Here is a 26,588-nt window from a genome sequence, read left to right on the forward strand (position 1 = left end):
TTGCAGAGCGAGTGGTTTTCTAACCTCTAGGCCCACAAACTTGCTCTGGTGAGTTAAAATGACATTAAATTCCACCCATATAATGTGTCCAGCCCACAAAAATGCCAAGCAACAATTAACTTAGCACCAGCCCCTGAATTCCAATCACACTTAGAAGCTCTGAGTCACCGTCTTTCCCCACCACAGTCAGTACCTAATTTGTAGACACCCATGGCTAAGTCCATGATCCCCATGAAGCGAGCCTTCCTGTCTACTTTCTATACTCTCAACACCTCTAATTGTAGCATCATATTAGGATTTGTTTTGTCCACTGGTCTCCCTGCTAGGCTGTGAGCTGGCTGAAAACAGAAACTGACTCATTACTTACTCATTTCATCCTTGAGGCTTGCAGTATAAGTGCCCAACTTGTGTTGACGGAATGAAACGTTGGGTTCATTTTTGTTTAGGAGGGTTTAAGCAGGCGTTTTACATTACTTTTCCCATTTCACTCTTGTGATTACACCCAGCCGGTAAATTTAATGAAACACAGAAAATGGAAATGATGTGGCAGGTTGTAATAAACCAGCTCAGAAATTCCTTACAAGTGTGTTTCCCCAATACAATGCAGTATTGTGCTCTTTCCAAGGGCCATAATTTACCCAGCCCATTTTGACAGATTCTAATGAACCAAATGTCATTTATGATAATATCCATTACCTGTGCTCACTGCAGTCTGACAGGAATCACATTCTGAGTGACACCGGATCCTAGGCCGGCAGTCCCTAAAGAAACATACCCTTAGCACAAAGGGAGATAAACAGACATGTGTGATGTTCTGACAAAAATCCAACCCAATGCTAAGAAGGAGAAAGGTCACCCAGCATAAACAAGCAAATTTCAATAAATTCTATATCCATAAAATGTCAACAGAATAAAACTAATGGTTTTATGGGATGCAATCAATTGGTTAAAACAGAGAGCTGAACTGCAACTGCGTACTTCCAGATGTAGTTCTAAACTAGTTCCTATAATCCAAATTTACTCATAAATTTAAAAAGCAATAGCTCTGGTATATATTATGGCCCATCATTGTTAAAACAGAATAGATTTTTCAAGGAAAAACAATTTTTTTAAAGAAACAACATTGATCCCAACCTGTTTCCTTAAATCCCAATTTTAATCATGTATGTTTTGATTTGGCAAAGGAAGCATCTTGTTAGTTGGATAAAATATACTGTGATGACTCATTTATCCAGGTAATGAAGGCTGCTCCCTCAGAGTATCATTTTTTGTTTAACTCTTCTTAAATGGAAAACATACATTACAGCCTCTAAATGAGGGACCTAGAAAATAATTTAACAATATCTTGGTGCTCAGGATCATTTCTGGGAGCCCAGAATTTCATCATAGAAGAAAAATGGAAATATAAGATCTTCCATGTCATAACAAAGTTCTTCAAAGAAAAACAAGAAGGGAAATTCTGATCAGAAGTAGAAAGAAGCGGACACTATTAAATGAGCGTTGAACCTTGGCTATCCATTCCCCAAGTATTCGAACCATTTATTAAAGTTGTCCCAACCATCAAAACATCCTAGAATGTTAGTCACTCTCCCTCAATCTTCCTTCATCACTATTTAGAAAGAATATCTGTCACGTTTTAATGATCAAAATATTATATGATCATTTGTAGAAAACCTGGAAAATACATCTAAAAGGAAATTTTAAAACGCCCATGATTCCACAACCCAAACATAGCCACTGGTAACAGTCTAGGGTTTGTCCTGGTGTTTTTTCTTCTTGTCCACATATGAATAAAATTGGAAACAATGCTATATAATTTTGTGACTTTTAACTTAAGGATATATTAGCATTTCCCGTGTTATTTCAAAAGTGTAAACATAACAAAGTCTTATAGTATTCCATCCTAGAAATCTCATACTTCCTTAGCCATTTCCTTATGGTTTAATATTTGGATTTTTTTTTTTGCTGCTGTTGTTGTTTTCAAGTACTAGAAATAATGATGAGATCAATGTATTTTTGCATAAAGCATTTTCCGTCCTTAGAAATTCTCAGAAAAGGCATTTGCTGGGTCAAAATATTTGATGTTCTAAATGCATGCTGCAAAACTGCTTTTCAAGGACACTGTAGTTAGTAATACTCAACAGCAGCAAAAGCCTAGAGTCACCCATCGCAATCTTCATCACTGATTTTTCACACACTTCGTTTTTTAAGTAATGCTATGGGAGAAAATACGCATGTGAAAGCTGGGCAGTGTAAGGAAGAATGGCAATGAATTCACATATGTGAATTATGGTGTTGATGAAGAATACTGAATATACTATGGACTGCCAGAAGAATGAACAAATCTGTCTTGGAAGAAGTATAGCCAAAATGCTCCTTAGAAGCGAGGATGGCAAGACTTCGTCTTACATACTTTGGACGTGTTATCAGAAGGGACCAATCCCTGGAGAAGGATATCATGCTTGGTAAAGTAGAGGGTCAATGAAAAACAGGAAGACCCTCAATGAGATGGATTGACACAGTGGCTGCAACAATGGGCTCGAACACAGCAACAACTGTGAGGATGGCGCAGTACTGGGCAATGTTTTCTTCTGTTGGACACAGGGTCACTATGAGTTGGAACTAACTCAACGGCACCTAACAACAACATGGGGGAAATACTATTTGGTCATTGCTTGAATTTACATGTGTTGATTGCAGTAGAAAGAACTACTGTGAGGTTGAATCTTCCCATATGATTGTTAACCAGTCATTTGCTTTTCTTTCACAGTAATAAATTATTTTCCTTACTTATTTATCTAAAAGTCCTTTTTAAAGTATTGGTGATGGTTAATGTTATCTGCCAACTTGGCTAGGCTATGATTTCCAGTGATTTGGCAGACACTATGTAATCACCTTCCACTTTGTGATCTGATGTGAGCAGCCAATCAGTTGAAAGGGGAGTTCCCTTGGGGGTGTGGCCTGCTTCCAGTATATAAGTGGATGTTCTAGCAAAGCTCACCCTCTTTCTCGAACCTGTACCCTTCTCATCACCTGACCTCTAGTTCTTAAGGACATAGCCTGCATAAGTCTCTGGCCTGCCACATCTAACCTACAGATTTTGGGTCAGCCCCTGCAACCACGTGAGCCAGCAGAAGATGCCAGCCTGCGGCCTGACCTGCAGATTTTGGGTTCCTTAGACCCTGCAATCATGTGAGCCAGCTGAGGTCCTCAGCCTGTTGCCTGACCCACGGATTTGGAATTTGCCAGTCCCCACAATTGTGTGAGCCATTTCCTCATAGTTGTATGAGCCATTTCCTTGAAGTAAGTTTGTTAAGGGTGATGGAAAAATTTGGAAACAGATAGTGGTCATGGTTGCACAACAATGAATGTAATTAATGTCACTGAACTGTACCTGTAAAAAATATTGAAATGGCAAATATCTTGTTGTATATATACACACACACACACACACTTACCACAATAAAAGTAATAATAATAGCAAAAAGTTTCTCTCTCTATGTATTTCTATATGCTTCACTGGTTTTGTACCTCTAGAGAATCCAGACTGAGTTTTTTGGTTTTTTTTTTTTTGTATTTAGATGAAGCTTTACAGAACAAACTAGTTTCTCATTAAACAGTTTGTACACATATTGTTTTGTGACATTGGTTACCAACACGACAACATGTCAACACTCTCCCTTCTCAACCTTGGGTTCTGTATTACCAGCTTTCCTGTTCCCTCCTGCCTTGTAGTCCTTGCCCCTGGGCTATTGTGCCTCTTTAGTCTCACTTTGTTTTATGGGCCTATAAGACAGTACTTTAGCATAATTTGTATTTTATGTTATTTTACTTTAATTTTTCATTTGAATGTTTTTCAACAAGTATACATTTTAAGCCATCTACGTAGTCAAATCCACCAATACCTTCCACCTTTCATTCATTTTAAGCTTCTTTACCCAGAAATTTGAGAAAAATTTACTTTTATGGTCTTTTTTTAATATTTTTATGGTTTAATTTTTATTTAACTCTTCAATCCATCTGGAATTTATTTTGGCATATGGTAAAGATTTAAATTAACTTTCTCTAACTAGTTAACCAAGAAGTCCTGGTGGCACAGTGGTTAAGCGCTCAGCTGCTAACTAAAAGGTCAGCAGTTTGAACCCACCAGCTGTTCCATAGGACAAAGATGTTGTAGTCAGCTTCCATAAAGATTACAGCCTTGGAAACCCTATGGGGCAGTTCTATCCTGTCCTATAGAATCGCTCTGAGTCAGAATCGACTCAATAGCAGTGGGTTTAAATAGTCAACCAATTGTTCTAATACCACTTATAGACTATATCAAATGTTAACATATACTGAAAATATTTGAGGTTATACGTTTACCTCTCAATACATCATAACTTTTGAGGTAAAGAGTCTCCTTTTTGTGAGTCTTTACATAATGCACACCATATTTTTACACAGATAACATGTACTTTCTGCATTTGTTTGCTGGCAATGCCCTTCCACCCCACCCAGCACATCCCACCCCAAGAGGTATTTTCCTAAGCATACTATGCTAGTTTTTTCTTTTTTTAACAGCAATATGTGGAAGAGGATTGGGATGGCAGTGCTTGTGAGCATGCCTCAAATGGGGAGGGCACAGCTGGCAAACAAATGCAGAAGGCATGCGTTATTTGCATAAAAATACAGTAATTACATTTTTCATTTCCTCTTTGATCAATAATTGCTTTAGGGGAATATTTTAAAATTTCTAATACTGAAGTTGTCAAAGGTTTCATTTTACTTGGATCCACAATCAACACCCATAGAAGCAGCAGTCAAGAAATCAAACAAGGTACTGCATTGAGCAAATCTGCCGCAAAAGACCTCTTTCAAATGTTAAAGAGCAAATATGTCACCATGAGGACTAAGGTACACTGACCTAAGCCATGGTATTTTTAGTCACCTCATATGCATGCAAAATCTGGACAATGAATAAGGAAGACCGAAGAAGAATTGATACCTTTAAATTAGAGTGTTGGCGAATAATATTGAATATACCATGGACTGCCAGGAGAGTGAACAAATGTCTTGGAAGGAGTATAGCCAGGACGCACCTTAGAATTCAGAGTGGTGAAACTTCGTATCACGTACTTTGGACAGGTTATCAGGAGGGACCAGTTGCTAGAGAAGGACATCATGCTTGGTAAAGTAGAGGGTCAGTGAAAAAGAGGAAGACCCTCAACAAGATGGATTGACACAGTGGCTTCAATAACGGGTTCAAGAACAGCAGCAATTGTGAGGATGGCACAGAACAGGCAGTGTTTCGTTCTGTTGTACACAGGGTTGCTATGAGTCAGAACCAACTCGACAGCACCTAACAAGTGTTTATAGGTTTTTTGCTCTTAAATGTTTTTTCTCAATATTTCTTTTACTCAGAGGACATGGCCTATATTAATTTCTATCTCTCAAAACTTAGTTTTAAAAAAATTCTTCATTTCCTAAAATCTAAGATGCCATTTCCCACTTTTTCTCATTTTTTTAAACAGAATGTAATACTTCTAACAATTGACACATATGTTTAGCAATAGTTTCGGATTTTTCACAAAAGCATTTATTAAATCAAAGATATCTTGCAGAATTTATTTAATTTCTTCTCCTCCATCTGCTCTATTATTTCTTTTGTGAATACATAGGTTTGATCTCTGAAATCTGTCCAACACAGCTACATTCTCCCTCTTATTGATTTTTTTCCTATCTTTTCTTCTGTTACTCAGAAGAATTTCTCAAAGTTGTTTTCACTAATTTAATTATCTGCTGAATCCAGAATGCCTGATGCCTCTTGCATCTTGATTTCATTGGAAACTATGCCTTTCCTCTGTTTTAGTCTTTGCTTACCTCAGACTGTCCCACCACACGGTGGTTTATGCTAGTTTGGCATAGGCAAAAACTCGACTCTCACTCATGGTGGTGACCCCGTATGTGTCAGAGTAGAACTGTGCTCCATAAGGTTTTTAATGGATGGTTTTTCTGAAGTAGATCACCAGGCCTTTCTTCTGCAGTATCTTTGGGTAGACTTGGACCTCCAACCTTTCAGTTAGCAGCCAAGACATTAACCATTTGTACCACCTAATGACTCCTCGTAGAGGCAATGCCCTCTTGACAACACAAATCATTCAGTGGCCTATGCTTCTCAGGTTTCATATTGTACATCTATTCTGGAGGGAAGCAACATTTAAGAGTGTTTAGAGATTTGGAGGCCCCTTCTCTTGAATTGCAGAACATTGTGTATAGGCTCTGTGATTCCTCCACTGTTAAAGAGGGTAATGTATCCAGAATTGGATCATAACCAAGTAGAAGTTGAACTGGGGTCTCTCAGGGACCCTCATGGAAAGACACTGTATTGACCCAAATCGTTTAGTAAGGAATCTCGGAGCCTGGATCACCAAAGAGCTCTCCCTGTGTGCACATGGGACATCATGACCAGATACAACACTCGGGTGAGTGGAAAATGCTCATGAATGATAAGGCAGGCCAGATGCTTAATGACATTACTGATCAGGTCAGTTCTAATTGTTTAAAACTAGATTTCCTGTTCTCTGTGGCAAGACTCAAGGTTTAATAGGAGATGCAGAGTCTAGCCATGACAAGATCACATACGGCAAACAAAATGGAACTTCAAGGGAACTTTCTATAGTCCTGCCAAAGTGTTCCAATCCCAGGTAGGGTCAACTTCGCTAACTAAAAGTGCATGTGCTGCTTCTAAACAAAGAAAAATATTTAAAAATATAAAAATTACTAAGATGTAGAGAAAAAAAAAAAAGATTTCCTATATTCATCATCTGAGCCTAGGAAAAAAAAGCAAAATGTATCATGCATTCATTTTTCAGGCTTCTTATTGTTAATATTCTACAATAAACTTTGGAAATTTTAATATAGTGTTTTTAACTTTAAAACTGTGAGTGGCATATCTTAAGGCTTAAAACTAAGAAAAATAAGCTTTAAAATATTTAATTAGAGGTTTGCACCAAGTTCACGGCATTATAAAACTACATCTTAAAATGAGTTGAATTTGGGACATTAATATTACTAGGGCATTATTACCCCGTAATGGGACAGGAATGAAAGCTGCTTCAAGTTAGAACACAAAATAGACTCCACTTGTAAAATATGCTAATGGTGACACAGCTTCACTGCCAAAATCTGGCCATACTTTGTGTCATTAAAATATTTTAGTGCTTAACATAGCTATTATGATTATAATAACCCACAGCCATATTCTAACCTTTGCAAATGCTGAAAATGCAAAATATTTTTGACACCAACCTCTAAATCAATACTTCTCAAACATGTTATGGTGTCAGAATGCATGGAATATCATGGGATGCTTTACAAAGCCCCATGGGATACTAATAAATTAAACTTTAAATCACTGCACATGTCATTTTTTATCAAATTGAATACTATTTTATATCACATTTTAGTGCTCCGACAAGGATCAGAGTCTAAACATTTAAGAAATATTTATAGAAGAAAAATTTAATTGTGGAAAGCTTTTCTGGAAATTATTATTATTTTTGCAAATTATCTTTTTCCTATGAGTTTGATATTTCTTTAAAAATGGATCAGTTAATTTAGGTATGCAATGTAGTACAGTAAAAAGTAAACACGTTTTTCCCTGAGAAAGACCTAAATTTGAAACTGGCTTTTTCACCATTTTTGTTATGTGGCTGTCATAGACTGGGTTCTCTATAGAAGCAAAATCAGTGAAGCCTATATATATAAAATAGATATAGAGAGAGAGAGAGAGAGAAAACGAGAGTGAGATTTATCTCAAGGAAATGGCTCACATGACTGTGGAGGCTGGCAAGTCCCAAGTCTGCGGGTCAGGCATCAGGCTGGAGGCTGCTCCTGACTCACGTAGCTGCAGGAGCTGGCGAACCCAAGATTGGCAGACGAGATGGCAGGCTGCTAGCTCACAGGCTGTGAAGGCTGACAAATCCCAAGATCAGCAGGTAAGTTGCTAGCTCAAGTCCCAAGAACTGGAGGTCAGATGATGATGAGCTAGATGCAGGATCCAGAGCAAGGAGCCTTGACGAAACATCCATTTATATAGTGGAGGCTGGCCACACCCCCAAGGAAACTCCCTTTCAACTGATTAGCTGCTCATAGCAGATCTCATCATGGAGTTGATTACATCATTACATAACTGCCAAATGATATCATAAGTGCCAAACCACTGAGAATCATGGCCCAGTCAAGTTGACACACAACTTTAACCATCACAGTGTCCTTGTTGAGATCATTATCTCTTCCATGCTGAAACTTTCTTATTGATAATATGGAGATAACATTACCCATCTTATAGGACTATTGAGTTGTTATTGTTGTTGTAAGTTGTTACTTTTTTACTGTTTTGTAAGGAAGAGTTCAAATACATATAAAGCTAGATAAAATAATGTAACGAGCCACCAAGTACTCAGCCCCAACAATCAGCAACCCAAGGCCTATTGCGCCCCATCGACATATCAACCCATTACCACCCTTTCCCCATTATTTTGAAGCAAATACAAAACATCATATCCTTTCATCAATATTTTTATGTGCATCTATAAAATATACTCTTTAACATAATTGTAATATGTTATCACACCATAAAATTAACAATTGACAATAAAATATTAATTTTTAATTTTTTTATGTCATAAAATGGTATTGTAGTTGTTGGGGTTTTTTGGTTTATTTTTTATTTTTTAGGGTTTTTTTTTTAATCAAGATCCAAATAAGGTCCATACATTGCAAATATCTGACACATCTTTTATGTCTCTTTTAATCTTTTCAGCCCCACCTCTGGTCCTCTTTTTCCTTTGCAATGTATTTGTTACCAAAACTGGGTTGTGGGTCCTATAAAGTTTCCCACCATCTGGATTTGGGTGGTTGCAAACCCATGGCTTAGTTTAACACATTCCCTCGTGCCCTGTATTTTCTATAAACAAGTAGTTGGATCTAAAGCCTTAATCAGATTTAGGTTCAATTTTTTAAGGGTGAGGGGAGCAAAAATAATTTAAAGGTAGTATTGTGCTCTTCCATCAAGAGACACGTAATGTCTAGTTACCTCTTCTTTTGTGATGCTAGCAGCTGTTGATATTCAACGCCTAGATCTATCAGTTCATTAAAAAAAAAAAAAAAATACATCTGCCATTGAGTCGATTCTGACTCCCGGTGATCCCATTCAGTCAGAGTAAAACTATGCTCCACAGGTTTTCAATGGCTGTGATCTTTTGGAAGTAGGTCATCGGGGCTTTCTTCTGAGGCACTTCTGGGTAGACCAGAACCACTAACTTTTTGGTTAGTAGCCAAGTGTTTAACCATTTGTGCCACTCAGGTATACTATCAATTCGTTCCAAACCAAACTAATCCTGTTGCCATCAAGTTGATCCCCACTCATGGCAACCCTATGTGTTACAAAGTACAACTGCTTCAAAGGCTTTTCTTGGCCATAATCTTTAGGGAAGCAGGCATCTAGGCCTCTGGGTGAACTCAAACCACCAACCTTTAAGTAGTAGTTAAGCACAGACTATGCCACTCAGGGACGTGGGGTTGCAAAATGATCCCTTCTTTCTCTATTAGTTGCAATGTTTCTATAAAGAGAAATTTCCTTCATCTAATATTTGGTCATTCAGTGGTACAGGTCATATTGAGAAGACAGGATAAATGTTTGGGTTTTTTTCTTTTTATTTGGTTGATTTCAATACAATGAGCTGATTCCCAAGTACCCTCCAAAGTTGTCTAATACTTTCTTTTAGTATCATTAACTTAGGAATTTAAAAATATTTGATTTATTTCAATCCTTTGCAGTTTTTATTTTTATTGACATGCAAATCATCCCAATTTATGCTTGTGTGAGTCTCTACAAGTTGGCTCGCAAGTCCTTTTGATGAGATTCTAGTAGTCTTGACAGCTTCCTTGCTACCTGTTCTTGTATGATTTAACATGCTAATTTTGCACATGTCCACTCCCAGAACTGGAATAAGCCATTTTTCCATGCAGTCTTGTTTCTTTTAAGTGGAAAATGGCATTTAGAGACCATAATCTGTGTACTAGAGGTGCTCATTGCTATTGAGTTGGCCATTTGGTCATTGTTTTTAGGCCTTTTCAGTGAAAGAGCTAGAAAATATTGCCTGCTTTTGCTTTTAAGATAAAATGACTCACAAGTTTATAAAGATACTTGCAAGGATTACAGGATTTTTATTTAATTTCTTCTACTGTATATCTGTATCGCCTTTCTCCCATAACAAGAATATGGGTTCTAAAGAACTCCAGTAATAAAAAGTTAAAGTATCATATTTGTATTGTTAATTTGCTTTAGCCCATGTTATCCACACAGCACTCTCAGAATAGCAATGCCAATGCTATCACCAACAATATGATTATTGTAAAACATTTTTAAAAATTTATTATAGGGTGTCTATGAGTTTCGACAGCACTGGGTTTTTTGTTGTTGTTGTTTATGAGTTGGAATCGACTCAACGGCAACGGGTTTGGTTTGGTTTTTTGGTTTGGGTCCTTGGATATATCTACCTACAGTCAAATTCATGTGTTTTAAAGTCACTTGAAATAATTCTTCTCAGTGGCTATGCTGAGAAGCCTTGGTGGTGCAGTGGTTAAGTGTGTGTCTGTCAACTGAAGGGTCACCGGTTCAAATCCACCAGCAGCTCCATGGTAGAAAGCTGTGGCAGTCAGCTTCTGTAAAGATTTAAAGCCTGGGAAACCTTATGGATGCAGCTCTATTCTGTTCTATAGGGTTGCTATAAGTTAGAATTGACTTGGTAGCAATGGTTTTTTTGGTTTATGGTGATGCCACCAACTGAAAACACAGCTTTGTTCTTGTTATTTTATTTTTAATCTTGGGGGATTGTACTTTTTAAATCTAATTTTTTTATAATTATGTAAAATATTTCCATGATCCCAAAGTCAGATATGTAAGACAGCTGGATAGATAAAAAGCTTAGCTTCTGTCCCTCTCCCTATACCTTATTCTCTCATTTGCCTTAGCTTTTGTTTTCGGAACCCTTCACAGATTTGCTTGTCACCCTTGTGCAAGGGCCATGCCAATCTCTTCTGTATGGATAAGTGTGGCTGAAGCATCCACAGAGGATTGTTTTGAGGGGTGAACTGTAATATATGCAGCTTCTAATACAGTCCCTCTACATGGAAGTCATTTATTAGAGGCCAGCTTTAATCTTAGCCTTATTTAAAGAAGAAAAAAGTCTCCTCTTTCCTAGTTTTCAAGATTGGAGTTGCAGGAATTACTTCGGAGGCAATACTATTTCACATCATTCTATCCCTAACACCTAGCACACTAGCTGGCACCCTGTAGAGATTCAATAAATATTTGTTGAGGGAGGGCTGCTCCTTAAACCTGCTGCTGGTATCCGCATGGAGGTTCGATACAAAAGGCCCCAGTAAACGGTTTTTAAATAGAGTATCTTTTTTTTTATCCAAAAATATCCAAACTCATTGCCTTCAAGTCAATTCCAACTCATAGCAACCCTACAGGACAGAGTAGAACTGTAGCATAGGGTTTCCAAGGCTGTAATCTTTATGGAAGGAGACTGCCACATCTTTCTCCCGAGGAGCAGCTGGTGGGTTCAAACTGCCAGCCTTTTAGCTAGCAACTAAGCGCTTAACCATTGTGCCACCCAAGACTACTGCCATGGAGTCAATTCCGACTTACAGTAACCCTATAGGGCAGAGTAGAATTGCCCCCATAAAGCTTCCAAGGAGAGCCTGGTGGACTCAAAATGCCAACCTTTTGGTTAGCAGCCAAGCTCTTAACCACTGAGCCACCAGGGCTCCATTGTGCCACCAGTGTTTCTTAAATAGTGTATAGCTGCATTTAATGAATATATTTAATACATATATATAACACCAACTGCTGTGAAGTCTATCCTGACTCATGGCAGCCCCACGCGTGCCAGGGTGGAACTGTGCTCCGTGGGGTTTTCGATGGTTGGTATTTTGGAAGTAGATCATCAAGCCTTTCTTCCAAGGTGCCACTGGGTGGACTTCAACTCCCAGCCTTTTGGTTAGTAGCCAAGTACGTTAACCATTTGCACTACACAGGGACTCCTTAATATACATACACATAAATGTATATATTTAATATTTAATACATACATGTTTTTTAACATGGCATAAACCTAATACAAAGGAAAACTTTATAGTTAAAAATCTTACCTTCTCTTAATTGGAAAGGAAAATTTATCCAACCATTTTAGCTTTATAAAACTAAAAACATGTTAGATTAAGGAGAAGGATTCATCCAAATGGCCTGGATGTACTGTCCTCATTAGTGGTGTGCCATGTAAAGTGTTCAGAATCAGAAGCAAAGCAGCCAGCATCATAAAACAATGAACAATCTGATTCCCCAACAGGCCTTTGGACTAACAGTATTTGGAAAAAAGAACATTATTTCCTCACAGTTGCAGGTAAAGAGTAAAAATAGAAATGAATACATACACGTACAAACAAAAGAAACAGATTATCCTTCATAACAAAGTATAATTAACATTTTTGAAATTTTTATTTTCTTTTAATAAGAACTTAGGAAATAAAAGTATAGTTAGAATTTCTTCAAATCTTATCACTCCTGGGAACAGACCTTTGTCTACCCATCCTGTGTCCATCCATGGGAGTACACAGGGAATTCACACAGGCTTGCTCTAGAATTGCTCTTAGTGCAATGGAAGAGATAAGACATCCATGCAAATAATTACAGGCCCAGATGAACCCACAGGACCAAAACAGGATGAGCTACGATTCTCCTAAGAGCAGAGAAACCACTTTAGGCTGACAGCTTCCCAGAAAGCAGCCTGGAGGAGGTGGTACCTAAGCTGAGCATTGCAGGAAATATTAAAGGACTTTGAATGCCAGGGGCCCGGTGCTGGCAGAGGTCAGGAAGGGCAGAGCATGAAGACCAGTTTGGTCAGAGAACAGGGCACATGAAAAGAAAGAGGGGATAAGGGAAGAAAGGTAACCCGGGATCAAGTCATGTGGAGACCTGAATGCCGGTTAAGGAGCTGAGCTACTGCAGAGGAGATGGTATCCATTGAAGGTTTTTGACAAGGGAGGTAGCCTTCAACAAGCAAATGTTCTTTGAGTCTGCACTACGTGCCAGACCCTGAGGCTGTCATCATAGCCTCTGCCTTCGAAGGAGGAAATAATCATTGTGTAAAGGAGAAGACACTAATGTGAGAACCCCAGAAGAGATGAGGGAGGATTTGATGGGTGGAATACTCAATTACACCTTCTCCTCGCTTATCGCCTATCTCATTATCTGACATTTCACATTTACAACAATGGTAAAAAATCTACTATCCAGCTACTTTGCACATTAACAATGTACATCTGCCAGTAATAAACACCAAGGTACGAGGCAAGAGTATAACACTGGCTTTGATGGTTAAGGTTATGTGTCAACTTGACGGGGCCATGATTCTCAGTGGTTTGGCAGTTATGTAATGATGCAATCTGGCATCTATGTAATGATGTAATCATCCTCCATTTTGTGATCTGATGCAATCACCCTTCATTTTCACATAACGTCAATTTCGCATAGTGACCTGATCTTTGGAACCTAACCATGTCAATAAACGAGGTGAGGGCGTAGTTACATTTGGGGGGAATGGAGGTATATGTTATATTGTGTACATTAATCTCAACCTTTCACGCAGGAGACTTGGGTTTGATTTCGGCCAATATACCTCACGCGCAGCTACCACCCATCTTTCAGTGGAGGCTTGCATGCTGCTGAACAGGATTCAGTGAAGCTCCCAGACTAAAGTGCACTAGGAAGACTAGTGTACATGTGAAAATCAGCAATGTAAACCTCATGGATCACAGCAGCGTGATCGGCAACCAATCATGGGGATGGCACAGGACTTAGCAACATTTTGTTCACTGTGCATGGGGTCATCAGGAGTCAGGAGCCCAGTGATGGCAACTAACAACAACAAAATGAATTCACCTCCAACTGAGATTAGGTCCACCTGCTTTCCTTTTTTTTTTTAAAGCATCCTAGAAATTTTTCTTCATAGCATTTTTTCTACCACTCAAATACACTACAACCTTCATGGATGGGGGGAATGTGGGATAAGAGGTAGGTACGGTGAGACAGTGCACCAGGTCTATTTGAATTTCTATTGCTAGTCTAGTTGACTTATTTATCCAAACAGCAAACCCTGGGGGAATGCTGCATCCTGAGCTGTATCAAGAAAACACAATCCAGGATTTAGGGTTTGGAGAACTTTCTGTTTAGTCTCATGTACCCAGCCATCAGTGATAGCCCACGATGGTGACTGAAGTAAAGGTGACGGTAGAGTCAGGAAGGCTTTCCTAAGGAAGTAACATTGAGCTGAAGGATGAATAAAGGTTAGACAGAGGTGGCACGGGAGAAGAAGGGAGTATAAGATGCAGAGGCGAATGTTACAGAAAACTTGGACAATATATGTAAAGACTAGTTGAGAAAGAGCCACATGAAAGGAAACACGAAAGCATCATTTGTAACACTGGGTCTAGAGACTCGCTAGAAGGCAACGCAGACAGAATGTCCATGTGGGGCACCCCAAATAGCCACACACTTGACCCCAAGATTCTGCTTCCTCTGGAGATGACTCACCAACCACAGCAGCCAGCAGCACACCGACCTCAGGGCTACTGCTCTCATTTGATAACTCCAGCCCAAGGGTGGATAGTAAAGTCCAGGCTGGAAAGTAGATGTTGTTTTTGTTCACTCATATTGAATCGGTCCCCAACCCATGAAGACACCATGCACAACTGAACAAAACACCACCTGGTTCTGAGCCAACCCCATCAATGACTGATTTTTGGAAGTAGATCATCAGGCCTTTCTTCCTAGTCCATTTTAATTTGGAAGCTCTTCTGAAACCTATTCAGCATCGTATAGCAACACAGAAGCCTTCAAGGACAGGTGAGTGGTAGTGAACCATCAATGCCATCCCAGTTTGCCTGGGACTATCCCATATCCCAGGAAACCCCAGTCAGGGAAAACAAAAAAGGTCGCTCTGCAAGGATTTACAGAAGACTCAGGCTGAGTATTACAAAAGGTAAGCAAATGTAGAGAATAGCCCAATAGACACTTTCAAAATACCTCCTTACCTGACTCCATGACAGAGCCATTTTCCCCACCATCTGTAAGAGCTCTCAAGAATACCTAAGCTCCCCAAAGTCCAGAGCCAAGTAAACACAGTCCAAAGTGCTAAACCCCAAAGCATGAGCAGACAAAAGTGCTCACTGAATGACCCAAGCCCCACAGAGTCTAGCCCACCAGAAACCTCTTTGAAATCCATGTCTGCACTTTTGTGATGTAGACCAGAACTCGCCAACCAAAGGAAAAACTCCCAAAATCCAAATAAGTCAATCAGAACTTGTTGTTGCTGTTGTTAGGTGCCATCAAGTCAGTTCCGATTCATAGCGACGCTATGCACGACAGAACAAAACACTGCCTGGTCCTGCACCATCCTCACAATTGTTGCTATCCTTGAGCTCATTGTTGCAGCCACTGTGTCAATCCACCTCGTGGAGGGTCTCCCTCTTTTCTGCTGACCCTGTACTTTGCCAAGCATGATGTCCTTCTCCAGGGACTGATCCCTCCTGACAACATGTTCAAAGTATGTAAGATGCAGTCTCATCATCCTTGCTTCTAAGGAGCATTCTGGTTGTACTTCTTCTTAGACAGATTTGGCAGTCCATGGTATATTCAATATTCTTTGCCAACACCACAATTCAAAGGCGTCAATTCTTCTTTGGTCTTCCTTATTCATTGTCCAGCTTTCACATGCATATGATGCAATTGAAAATACCATGGCTTGGGTCAGGCGCACCTTAGTCTTCAAGGTGACATCTTTGCTTTTCAACACTTTAAAGAGGTCCTTTGCAGTAGATTTACCTAATGCAATGTGTCTTTTGATTTCTTGACTGCTGCTTCCATGGCTGTTGATTGTGGATCCAAGTAAAATGAAATCCTTGACAACTTCAATCTTTGTTGCTCATTGGTCCAGTTGCGAGGATTTTTGTTTTCTTTATGTTGAGGTGCAATCCATACTGAAGGCTGTGGTCTTTGATCTTCATCAGTAAGTGCTTCAAGTCCTCTTCGCTTTCAGCAAGCAAGGTTGTGTCATCTGCATAATGCAGGTTGTTAATGAGTCTACCTCCAATCCTGATGCCCTGTTCTTCTTCATATAGTCCAGCTTCTCAGATTATTTGCTCAGCATACAGATTGAATAGGTATGGTGGAAGAATACAACCCTGATGCACACCTTTCCTGACTTTAAACCAATCAGTATCCCCTTGTTCTGCCTCTTCATCTATGTAAAGGTTCCTCATGAGCACAATTAGGTGTTCTGGAATTCCCATTCTTCGCAATGTTATCCATAATTTATTATGATCCACACAGTCGAATGCCTTTGCATAGTCAATAAAATACAGGCAAACATCCTTCTGGTATTCTCTGCTTTCATCCAGGATCCATCTGACATCAGCAATGATATCCCTGCTTCCATGTCCTCTTCTGAAACCAGCCTGAAGTTCTGGCAGTTCCCTGTTGATATACTGCTGCAGCCGTTTTTGAATGATCTTCAGCAAAATTTTGCTTGCATGTGATATTAATGATATTGTTCTATAATTTCCACATTCAGTTGGATCACCTTTCTTGGGAATACGCATAAATATGGAGGGGGGCAGTCAATAATGGATAAAGCTGGAGTAAGGAACTACAGAAGAATGAGGCATGAAGGGATGATTGAAGAAAGAAGATAGTGGAGAGAAGTGCCCACTTGCTTTCTTTCATCCATGGAATAAGGATGATAGAGTTGAGTAGCTGGAAGTGACCTAGTCTCAAAGTGCCTTTGAGCATCTTTGAATAAGAATTAACCGGATCTCAGAGAGAAGGAATCCTCTGAGGACAGGTAACAAGGGCCTTGTCAAGACGGGATCTATCAGCATGCTGGACTGCGGTGAAGACCTAGGGGAAGCTGTGTTTGGGATTGTTTTGAACTTCACCACTTTATAGCTGACATTTGACTCATCTCTCATCTGGTGAAGATGATGAAAAATCACACCATTTCCCAAAACTGAGTCTAGGAAGATAGCATTAGAAGAGAAAAATGTCTGCATAGTTCTCAGGGCAGAAATGGGGAGAGTGCTGACAAATTGTGGGGAATGCAACCAATGTCATGGAACACTTTCTGTACAAACTATCAAATGGGAAACTGAGTTCCTCTGTAAACTTTCACCTAGAACAATAAGAAAAAATTTGTTTAAAAGTCTGCATAGTTCAAAAGCTATCGAATCACTATTAGTAGACCTAATCCCCTTATGCTTGAGAAGTAACTGATTTGTGAAAAGCCCAATGATGATGAAATTCAGATTACACGTGTCCCAAAGTCAATGAGAACAGCATGTACTCTTGCACATGTAATGTACATGCATTTGCTGTGTGCCTGAACTAGGAACAGAGTACAAATTATTCCAATTAATGTGCGCTTGTCTTCTGCTAACAGACCGTGAGCTTGCTTTCTCGTTAGATCACAAAATCTTTGGAATGTTTAAGGAGCATAACTGCATTTGACCAAGATTACTCACTAACAAAGGAATGAACGATTCAGGCTCGAAGGGCTTGCTGCTGAAAAACATACACATCAGCCAGAAACAACACGGAAACGCTCCTATGTCAAAAGCATAAACAGCTGATTTTTGATCAGCAAAGACGACGACAATACTCTGTAGGCTCAAAAACTGGGTCCATCTTCCTTCACCAGAAATTTCAGAAGTTGGTATACACTTTCCAAGCTGAAAAACTATTACATAAATAACTTGGAAACGTCAAGTGATATTTCTAAAGCCTGCCAACAGTTTAACCACAAGGAAGCTTCTGGCCAAGAGATTCATGAAAAGTTCAGAAGAAGTTACTTTGAGAAAGATGTACTTGCAGCAAACAGATTTCTTCCCCTTAGAAAGAATGCATAAATCAATAGTTAAATAAGGAAAGGGAAAAAATAGGTTTGTTATAATAACATAAGAAAAAAAGACATTTAGAAGAATTTTAGAAATAGAACTAGAGAAAGCCTTCATTATTAGTATGTTATTGTTACGGCTAGTATTAAAAATTCATTCAAACATTTCTCTCATACTTTTCCTACCCACAGATTAGATGTAAAAATGTCTTAACTGAGCTTAAGGGCAAAGAACAGGCACTTGGCTTTGCTACTACTTGGCTGTGTGATCCCGGGTAAGATACTGTTCCTCTCTGGAGCTCAGATTCCTCACCTGTACAATCAGAATCCCTAAACTTCCTTTCCATTCTGACACACTACAGTTCCAAACACCTATCAGGGCCACATGTCCAGCCCTCTCTGCCTCTCTGGCAATGGAAACTGTACAGAAAATACAAATTGGAGAGGCATTGTTGAAACATACAAATAGGTAGCCAATGATATCCAAGGAAGGGAGAAAAGACTCTTGGTCAACTCTGACTCCATCTAGGATGTTATTACCCACTGCCCTCAAGTCAATTCCAACTTAAAGAGACCCTATAAGACAGAGTGGAAACCCTGGTGGCGTAGTGGTTAAGAGTTTGGCTGCTAACAGAAGGCTGGCAGTTCAAATCCACCAGGAACTCCTCGGAAACCCTATGGCGCAGTTCTACTCTGTCCTATAGGGTCACTATGAGTTGGAATTGACTTAAATATGGGCAGGAAGATTCAAAATAAATGCTAAATCAGGCAGGGGCTCCTTACCTGCAATCTATAGAGGAGAGAGAAGATTATAGGAGAAAAAGGAGGTGTAAAAGGACCTCAGCAGTATCACATCAAGGGGGTTCTCTTCTAAGTGGTTGCAAGATTACATGGGATTTACCCTAGGTTAAATTCAGGAAAATCAGAACCCAACATTTACTGAACACAGAGCCTTGTCCTCCATATACTTGGAATTTGAGTTTTTTGTTTGTTTTGTTTTGTTGGTTTTTTTTTTTTTTGCCTTTCAGTGCCTTGTAGCCTAAAGGTGTCGAAGTCCACACTACACCAACATTTACACACATAAAAACAATTCATGGACCATCAAAAGATGTACATAAAGTACTCATTTCTAAGCCACCTACTGCCTATATTTTCAAAGTGGTCACTCCCACAGTTATCAGAGCTCAAAGCCAACAACTTAAACTTCTTTATCCCACCGTGGCTGCCAATTAGCAGGACGCACATTACAACAAATCCACTAAGTCTGGGAAGACCCACCTTTCACACTTCCCTGAGCATAACAAATATCAATGAAAGAATCAATGAGTGCATGAGTGAATGCCAAACATTTGTACAAAACAGTTTGTATAACTTAAAAAATAAATAGATAACCTCTAACTGAGAAACACTAAGCCTGTCGTAGACTTTTAAATCAGTCCCCATAATGTACTTATGAGGTACCAAGTTTAAAGCTTCAGTGAGTTGATGTTAGGTAAGGATGGGAAGACCTCACCATCCTTTGTTTTTCTGAGAAACAGAGCTAGACAGAGCAGGATAGTGCAGCTCTCCAAATATTGCCTTCGTCAGCGATGGTAAAAGGAACAAATTACAGAATCTGAGGCTCAGCTTCCTAGAACCAACCAACACTCAGCTATCTGCCTATGAAAAGGTCCTCTGTAGGGCAAAATTCAAAAACCACTACGAAGAATGACAAAACAATCTACTCTAAAGGCTGGCTGGCTAATAACGTTTTAAAACACAGCCTCCTTAGCCAGTTGCTGTCCCAAACTAATAGATTTTAACTAACTTATACAGCTGATGTAACCGAATGCTAAAACACTATCACTCTAATGGTATGCTCACCCAGTGGGAAGTCAGTGCCGTTTTGATTTCAGCTACCATGTTTAGCTCAGACTTTGAAAAAACCATGATTTATGCTTTAAAAACTAGGGGGGAATGATGTCCTTATACATTCTATCAACATAATAGCTAATTCTAAATTGCTGAAGGAGCTGAGAACGAGCCAGCGCAGCAACCTATTAATATTAAATCATCCTCCTTGGTCTACTAAGGTCCCCAAAGCACTACTAACAGTAGAAACAGGAATTTCAGGCAAAGAGATAATTTTCTAGGTGATTCTTCTGAAAGAAGCAGCTGGATATATCCGAGGGTGGAGGGTCTTGGGTTTAAAGTGCTACAGAGCTTAGGTGTTTTCAAATAACCATCTGGGTGTCCTTGAGTTAGTCATTTGCATTTTCAGAGTCTCTTTTCTTGACTTGTAAAATGAGGCATTTGGGCCAAAGTCTGCACCAGCTGTAAAACTGTACAATTCTCTAAGTAATAGTTTACCACATTGCTGGCAAGACTGCCTTGATAATCAGAATGATCCAATTAACACTCTGCAATGTGGAATATTTGATGTGTACTTCCAAAACGTGGAATATTTTAGAGTGGAGGGTGCTCAGCTGATGAAATCCAGTCACTTTGTTTTTAAAAACAAATGAAGAATCTGACACCCAAAGAAGTTAAACAACTTTGTCAAATTACAAGCTAATTAGTGGCAGAAGCCAAGACCAAGTTCGCCTGACAAGTCCTATTTGCACTAAAGCACACTGTTACCCGGCTGACTTCAGAACTGGTTTCTTCACTAGAAGCTGCTTCAGCACCCATATAATTCATAGAGAGCCTTTTTATGGGTCTCATTCAACCCAGCCTACATCCCAGCTGTGCTTTATGGGCCTCAGGTTATTTATTTTCCAGACACCTAATCCACAAGACATTCTAAGAGTGACCTGAAGGTCTTCATGAAAATAAGCCCAGGATGATACTCCAAAAAGTCCCACAAGCATTGTCCAAAAGAGCAAGTATCTATGCAGCATAATCCGCTTGCTTTCCATTTTATCAAATGAGTATTTTACAGGTTATCATTGTTAGGTGTTGTCAAGTCAGTTCCAACTCATAACGACCCTATGTATACCAGAACAAAACACTGCCTGGTCCTGTACCATCCACACAATCGTTGCTATGCTTGAGCCCACTGTTGCAGCCCCTGTGTCAATCCATCTTGTTGAGGGTCTTCCTCTTTCTCGAAAGCATGGCGGCCTTCCCCAGGGACTGGTTTCTCCCAATAACATGCCCAAAGTACATGAGATAAAGTCTCACTATCCTCATTTCTAAGGAGCATTCTGGCTGTACTTCTTCAGAGACAGATTTGTTCACTCTTCTGGCAGTCCGTGGTATATTCAACTTTCTTCGTCAACACCGTAATCCAGTATTCCTTATTCATGGTCCAGCTTTCACATGCATATGAGGCACTTAAGGATACCATGGCTTGGGCCAGTGCACCTTAGTCCTCAAAGCGATATCTTTGCTTTCTAACTCTTTAAAGAGGTCTTTTGCAGCAGACTTCCCCGTGTAATACCTCGTTTCCATGGGTGTTGACTGTGGATTCAAGTAAAATGAAATCCTTGACAACTTCAACATATTCCCCGGTTATCATTTTATAGGTGTCATGGATTGAACCGTGTCCCCTAAAATCTGTCATCTTGGCTAGGTCATGATTCCCCTGTATGATTGTATAATTGTCTACCATTTTATCTTCTGATGTGATTTTCCTGTATGTTGTAAATCCTATCACTATGATGTAATAAGATGGATTAGCAGCAAGTATACTGATGAGGTCTACAAGATTAGGTAGTGTCTTAAGCCAATCTCTTTTGAGATATAAAAGAGAGAAGCAAGCAGAGACAGTGGGAACTCATACCACCAAGAAAGCAGCTCCGGGAGCAGAGAGCATCCTTTGGACCTGAGGTTCCTATGCTGAGAAGCTCCCAGACCAAAGGAAGACTGATGACAAGGACCTTCCTCCAGAGCCAAAAGAGAAAGCCTCCCCCTGGAGCTGACGCCCTGAATTTGGACTTGTAGCCTACTCAACTGTGAGAGAATAAACTTCACTTTGTTAAAGCCATCCACTTGTGGTATTTCTTTTATTGCAGCACTAGATGACTAAGAAAATAAGTAAGAAAATTGTATTGAACCCACTTCTTAGCCAACAACTTCAGTCACCAGACTATAGCCTCATTTGTGTAAGTGCTTTGTCACTCTGGCTTCAGGTTGCTGGGACAACAGCACAGCCCCTCTGGCACATATCTGAGGACTCTACACTGAGGTGCCGAAGCCACCAGACAGCACAGACCCTACCTGGGTGGCAACTCATGCAGCCCTGCACTCATTTCCGGCTGTGCAATGCCCACATCTATGAGGTGTAACAAAAACTGTCCCCACCACTTCCCCAGGTAAGGAACCTTTGGAGGGATTGCCCTAAAAACCTTTTAGGGACAACCTGGGAGTTTCTGTGCAGGAGCAATGCTGCATGCCACCCAAAATGCTGCAATCTGTTCTAACATGAGACAATGTGTTCCAAAGAGTACAAATGACTTCTGGACATTAAATCTTAAACGACGTTGGATCCAACAACTTGATTGAATCTCTCAGACATAATGATGTGTGAAAGAAGCCAGACACAGATGAATACAGGCTGTATGATTCCATTCATATAATATTTAAAATAAAAATAAGCCGGCAAAACTCATCTATAGTGACAGAAATCAAAATAATGGTTACTTCTAGGGTGGGAGATATTGACTGAAGGGGGCACAGGAAATTTCTAGGTGCTGGAAATGGTCTATTCTTGATCTGATTGGTGGTTACACAGGTGTGAAGATATTTAAAAATGCATCAAGCTCTACATTTTAGATACGTGCGCACTTCCCTGTATGTTATACCTCAATAAAAAAAAAATAATAATAACAATTTAAAATATTGTGTGGGATCTTCTGATGTGAACAGAGAATACGATGCTCCCTTTGTTGTTGTTGTTAGGTCCTACTGAGTCTGTTCAGACTCATAGCGATCTTACAAACAAAGAAACACTGCCTGGTCCTGTGCCATCCTCATAATCACTGTTATGCTTGAGCCCATTGTTGCAGTCACTGTGTCAATTCATCTCGTTGAGGGTCCTCCTCTTTTTGCTGACTCTCTACTGCTCCCTTTAGCATGTGCATATCTGAGAATCTCTGAATTGAGTCTTTGCAAATAATGTTATTAGTAATAACCAATCAGCCAGTTGCTTTCAAACTGATTCCAACTTATATGATCCCATGTGCATCAGAGTAAACTATGCTCCATAGGGTTTTCAATGACTGATTTCTCAAAAGTATATCACCAGACCAGGCATCTCGGGGTGGATTTGAACCTCTAACCTTTTGGTTAATAGTGAAGCAGGCAGTCATGAAAGGGTTATTGAGGGTTATCAACCATGCCATAATAGTTGTGTTTTTAGAAAAGTCTGCTCTTGCTACATGTTTGTTACAACTTTTACAGCACTTTACCATGATCGGTCTAATCCCCAAGTTTCTTCTCTTCTCCTGGCAGGAGGCTGAGGCACGGGGGCACGGACTCCAAATCTACCCACTATATGACCTTCCTGGGGTGGCAGTAGTGAGCCATTGCCTTTTTTTTAGGACTGTGCACAATATTTTTAGAGCCCTGCACAAAAACCCATTCACTAAAATTATGCGGACTACTCACACATCATAAAACCAAAGATCCTCCTCTCACTGTTCATGCATATGTATGTCACGCCCTATAAAAGGAGCAAACCTGCCCTGGTTCAGAGACCCAGTAGCCTTAGGCCATAAGACCCTGCCTGTCTCCCAGTTTGCAAACTGTGAATAAACCTTTCTGTTCTTCCAACCCTGTGTCTGGCTGACTTCAATTCGCTAGTCTGCTTGACAAGAACCTATTAGTTGACGGCTTTAATAGCAGGGCATGTTAACTGTTTGTACCACCCAGGGGCTCCAATTATTAGTGCTAACAATAGCTAAATTGAGTGCTTATATGCACCAGGTCCTACGTGGGAAAGCTTACATGAATCATCCCTTTTAATCTTCAAAACACCTCCATGAGGTAGATACTATCCATATCTCCATTTCACAGATGAGGAAACTGAGGTGCAGAGAAGTGAAGTCACTTGTTCAAGGTCACAACACAACAAAGTGGCAGAACTGGGATTTGAACCCAAATCTGCCTGATCCCAGAGCCTTTGTTCTCAATCAACTCTAACATTTTATCCTATACTCCAGGACAAGGGGATAATATTTGGTTGGTTCCATCTTTTTTCCAGTGCTGAGAAGCTTCCTGACATTACAATGCAGTCTGCACTTCCAGCATTAAGAGGAAAGAAAATCAGGGCTTGGGGCAATGGGTGAACAGCTGATTAAATTCTTCTGGTCCGTTGAGGGCGTACACCTAGTTTAGTACGAGGGCCTATTTTCTTTGCCTTTAGTAGAGCAGGGTAGGTGCTATTATTGGCTTGTTATAGATTGACCTTATTTCTTTCCCTTAAAAGAAATACACAGTGGGGGCAATACAGCATGTTTTCATATGCTTTTCACTGGGGCTTTCCGGAATACCATGTCCACAGCATACTACACACTTTTAAGATCTGCTTTAGACCTTTTGAAAAGACTAAAGGGACTTGTTTTCTTCTTTTTCTAGATTTTATATTGTTATTATATTAAATACAACGTATCTGCAGGACCTAGAGAACGTATTAGCCACTTGTTAATTATAAAATATAGAGCTTATTATTTTCCAGACCCCTCTTTTATTCTTTACTGCCTTCTCAGTTCCTCTAAAGTTCTCCTATGAAATTCTATTAGATCATTGGTTTCTGGATTAAAAGGAACCATAAATTACAGACTCTCTAAAAATTCATCAGGAAGAAAGTCAGAAGGTGACTTAACGATGTTTTATGCCCTATAGTACAAAAAAAAGGAAACCAGTTGCCACAGATTCAGTCCCAATTTACGGTGACCCCATGTGTGTCAAAGCAGAATTGTGCTTCAGAGGGTTTTCCATGGCTGAGTTTTTGAAGTGGATCACCAGGCCTTTCTTCCAAGGTGCCTCTGGGTGAGCCTGAACCACCAACCTTTGTGGTTAGCAGCTAAGTGCGGTAAATGTTTCCACCACCCAGGGATTCCTCAGTAACGAGGCCCAAACACTTTTCAAAAGCATTAACTAGGCTCCATAATGTGAATGCAAGATTATCCTCTACTCTCTTCCCTGCTCCCCACAATCCATCTCATCGCACCCCTACCCCTGATGGCCTCTACAGCCCCCTCCCTACCACCGTGTCTGCTAGTTCGCAGTTCCTGCCCCTCACCTCAGCCCCAACACCACAGCAAAACCTATAAAGGGCTGGTCATTTATCACTAGCCTCAAAGATCAAAATTAAGGTATGCCTGGCCCTGACCTGGGATACCAAGTACTGGGCAGCAGACTTGTCATCCCTCTCTCGTGCTCCACTCTTCCCTTAGCCTGGTTATGCTGCTCAAGGCTTTAATCCTTTTCACACTCTAAACCCTGGCGTTCTTCCTGGCCCCTGCCAGACCTGAGGCTGGGCTCCACTCCCTGCAGCCACATTAAGATCTACCCCACGCTGACAGACTGAACTTCCCAGAGCTGCTCTCCTGAGTAATGTCTTTCACCCCCCAGTAGGCTCTGCCTAAACCAAGCCATAACTTGCCAGCCTTTGGTTGAACAATGAAGACAGTACAGGAGGACCTTGGTCACTGGGTCACCTCTCACCACTCCATCATGTACCCCCGGAAGATAATTCTGCCCAGTTCCTTCTTATAGTTGCAAAGGTCTGCCAGAATTCACTAAGATCCTGCATCATCTTAAATCCCACCCCAGTTTGCTCCACTGTCGCATTAATTCAGGCTCAATCACATTAAAAAAACTCTGCAATTGGAAATTTTGGCATTCTGTTTCAGCAATTTGTGAGTCAATTCAAAAGCCAGTAAGATACCACTTTGCATCCACTAGGAGGACTACTTTCAAAAACACAGAAAATAACAAGTGTTGGCAAGGATGTAGAGAAACTAGAACTCTCATCCATTGCTGGTGGAACTGTAAAATGGTGCAGCCCCTATGGAAAACAGTTTGATGGTTGCTCAAAAAGTTAATTACAGAATTGCTATCAAAAAAAAGAAAAAACCCACTGCCATCAAGTTGATTTTGACTCACAGCAACCCAATAGGACAGAGTAGAATTGCCCCATAGGGTTTCCAAGGAGCAACTGGTGGATTCGAACTGCTGACCAGGTTAGCAGCCTAAGCTCTTAACAACTGTGCCACCCGGGCCATATAACCTAGCAATTCCACTCCTGAGTATATACCCAAATGAACTTAAAGCAGGGACTCAAATAGATACTTGTACATCAATGTTCACTGCAGCATTATTCACAACAACCAAAAGGTGGAAACAACCTAAGTGCCCATCAACAGATGAATGGATAAACAAATTGTGGAACACTATTTAGCCATAAAGATAAATGAAGTTCTGATACATCCTACAACATGGGTGAACCCTGAAAACATTTTGATGAGTGAAATAAGCCAGACACACAATGACAAACATTCTATGATCCCATTTATATAAAATACTGAGAATAGGGGAATGCAGAGACAGAAGGCAGATTAGTGTTACCAGGGGCTGGGGGCAGGGAGGCAAGGGGGAGTTACT

The 26,588-nt window shown here is 40.1% G+C and overlaps 1 protein-coding gene across 2 annotated transcripts in view; it reads right to left on the reverse strand.

The window, feature by feature from the left end:
• ADAMTSL3 (ADAMTS like 3) overlaps positions 1-26,588 on the reverse strand; it is a 419,630-nt gene that overhangs the window by 337,699 nt on the left and 55,343 nt on the right. The gene's annotated exons all lie outside the window — the stretch shown is intronic.

Source organism: Elephas maximus, chromosome 13 (assembly GCF_024166365.1).
Source record: "Elephas maximus indicus isolate mEleMax1 chromosome 13, mEleMax1 primary haplotype, whole genome shotgun sequence".
Classification (NCBI taxonomy): domain Eukaryota; kingdom Metazoa; phylum Chordata; class Mammalia; order Proboscidea; family Elephantidae; genus Elephas; species Elephas maximus.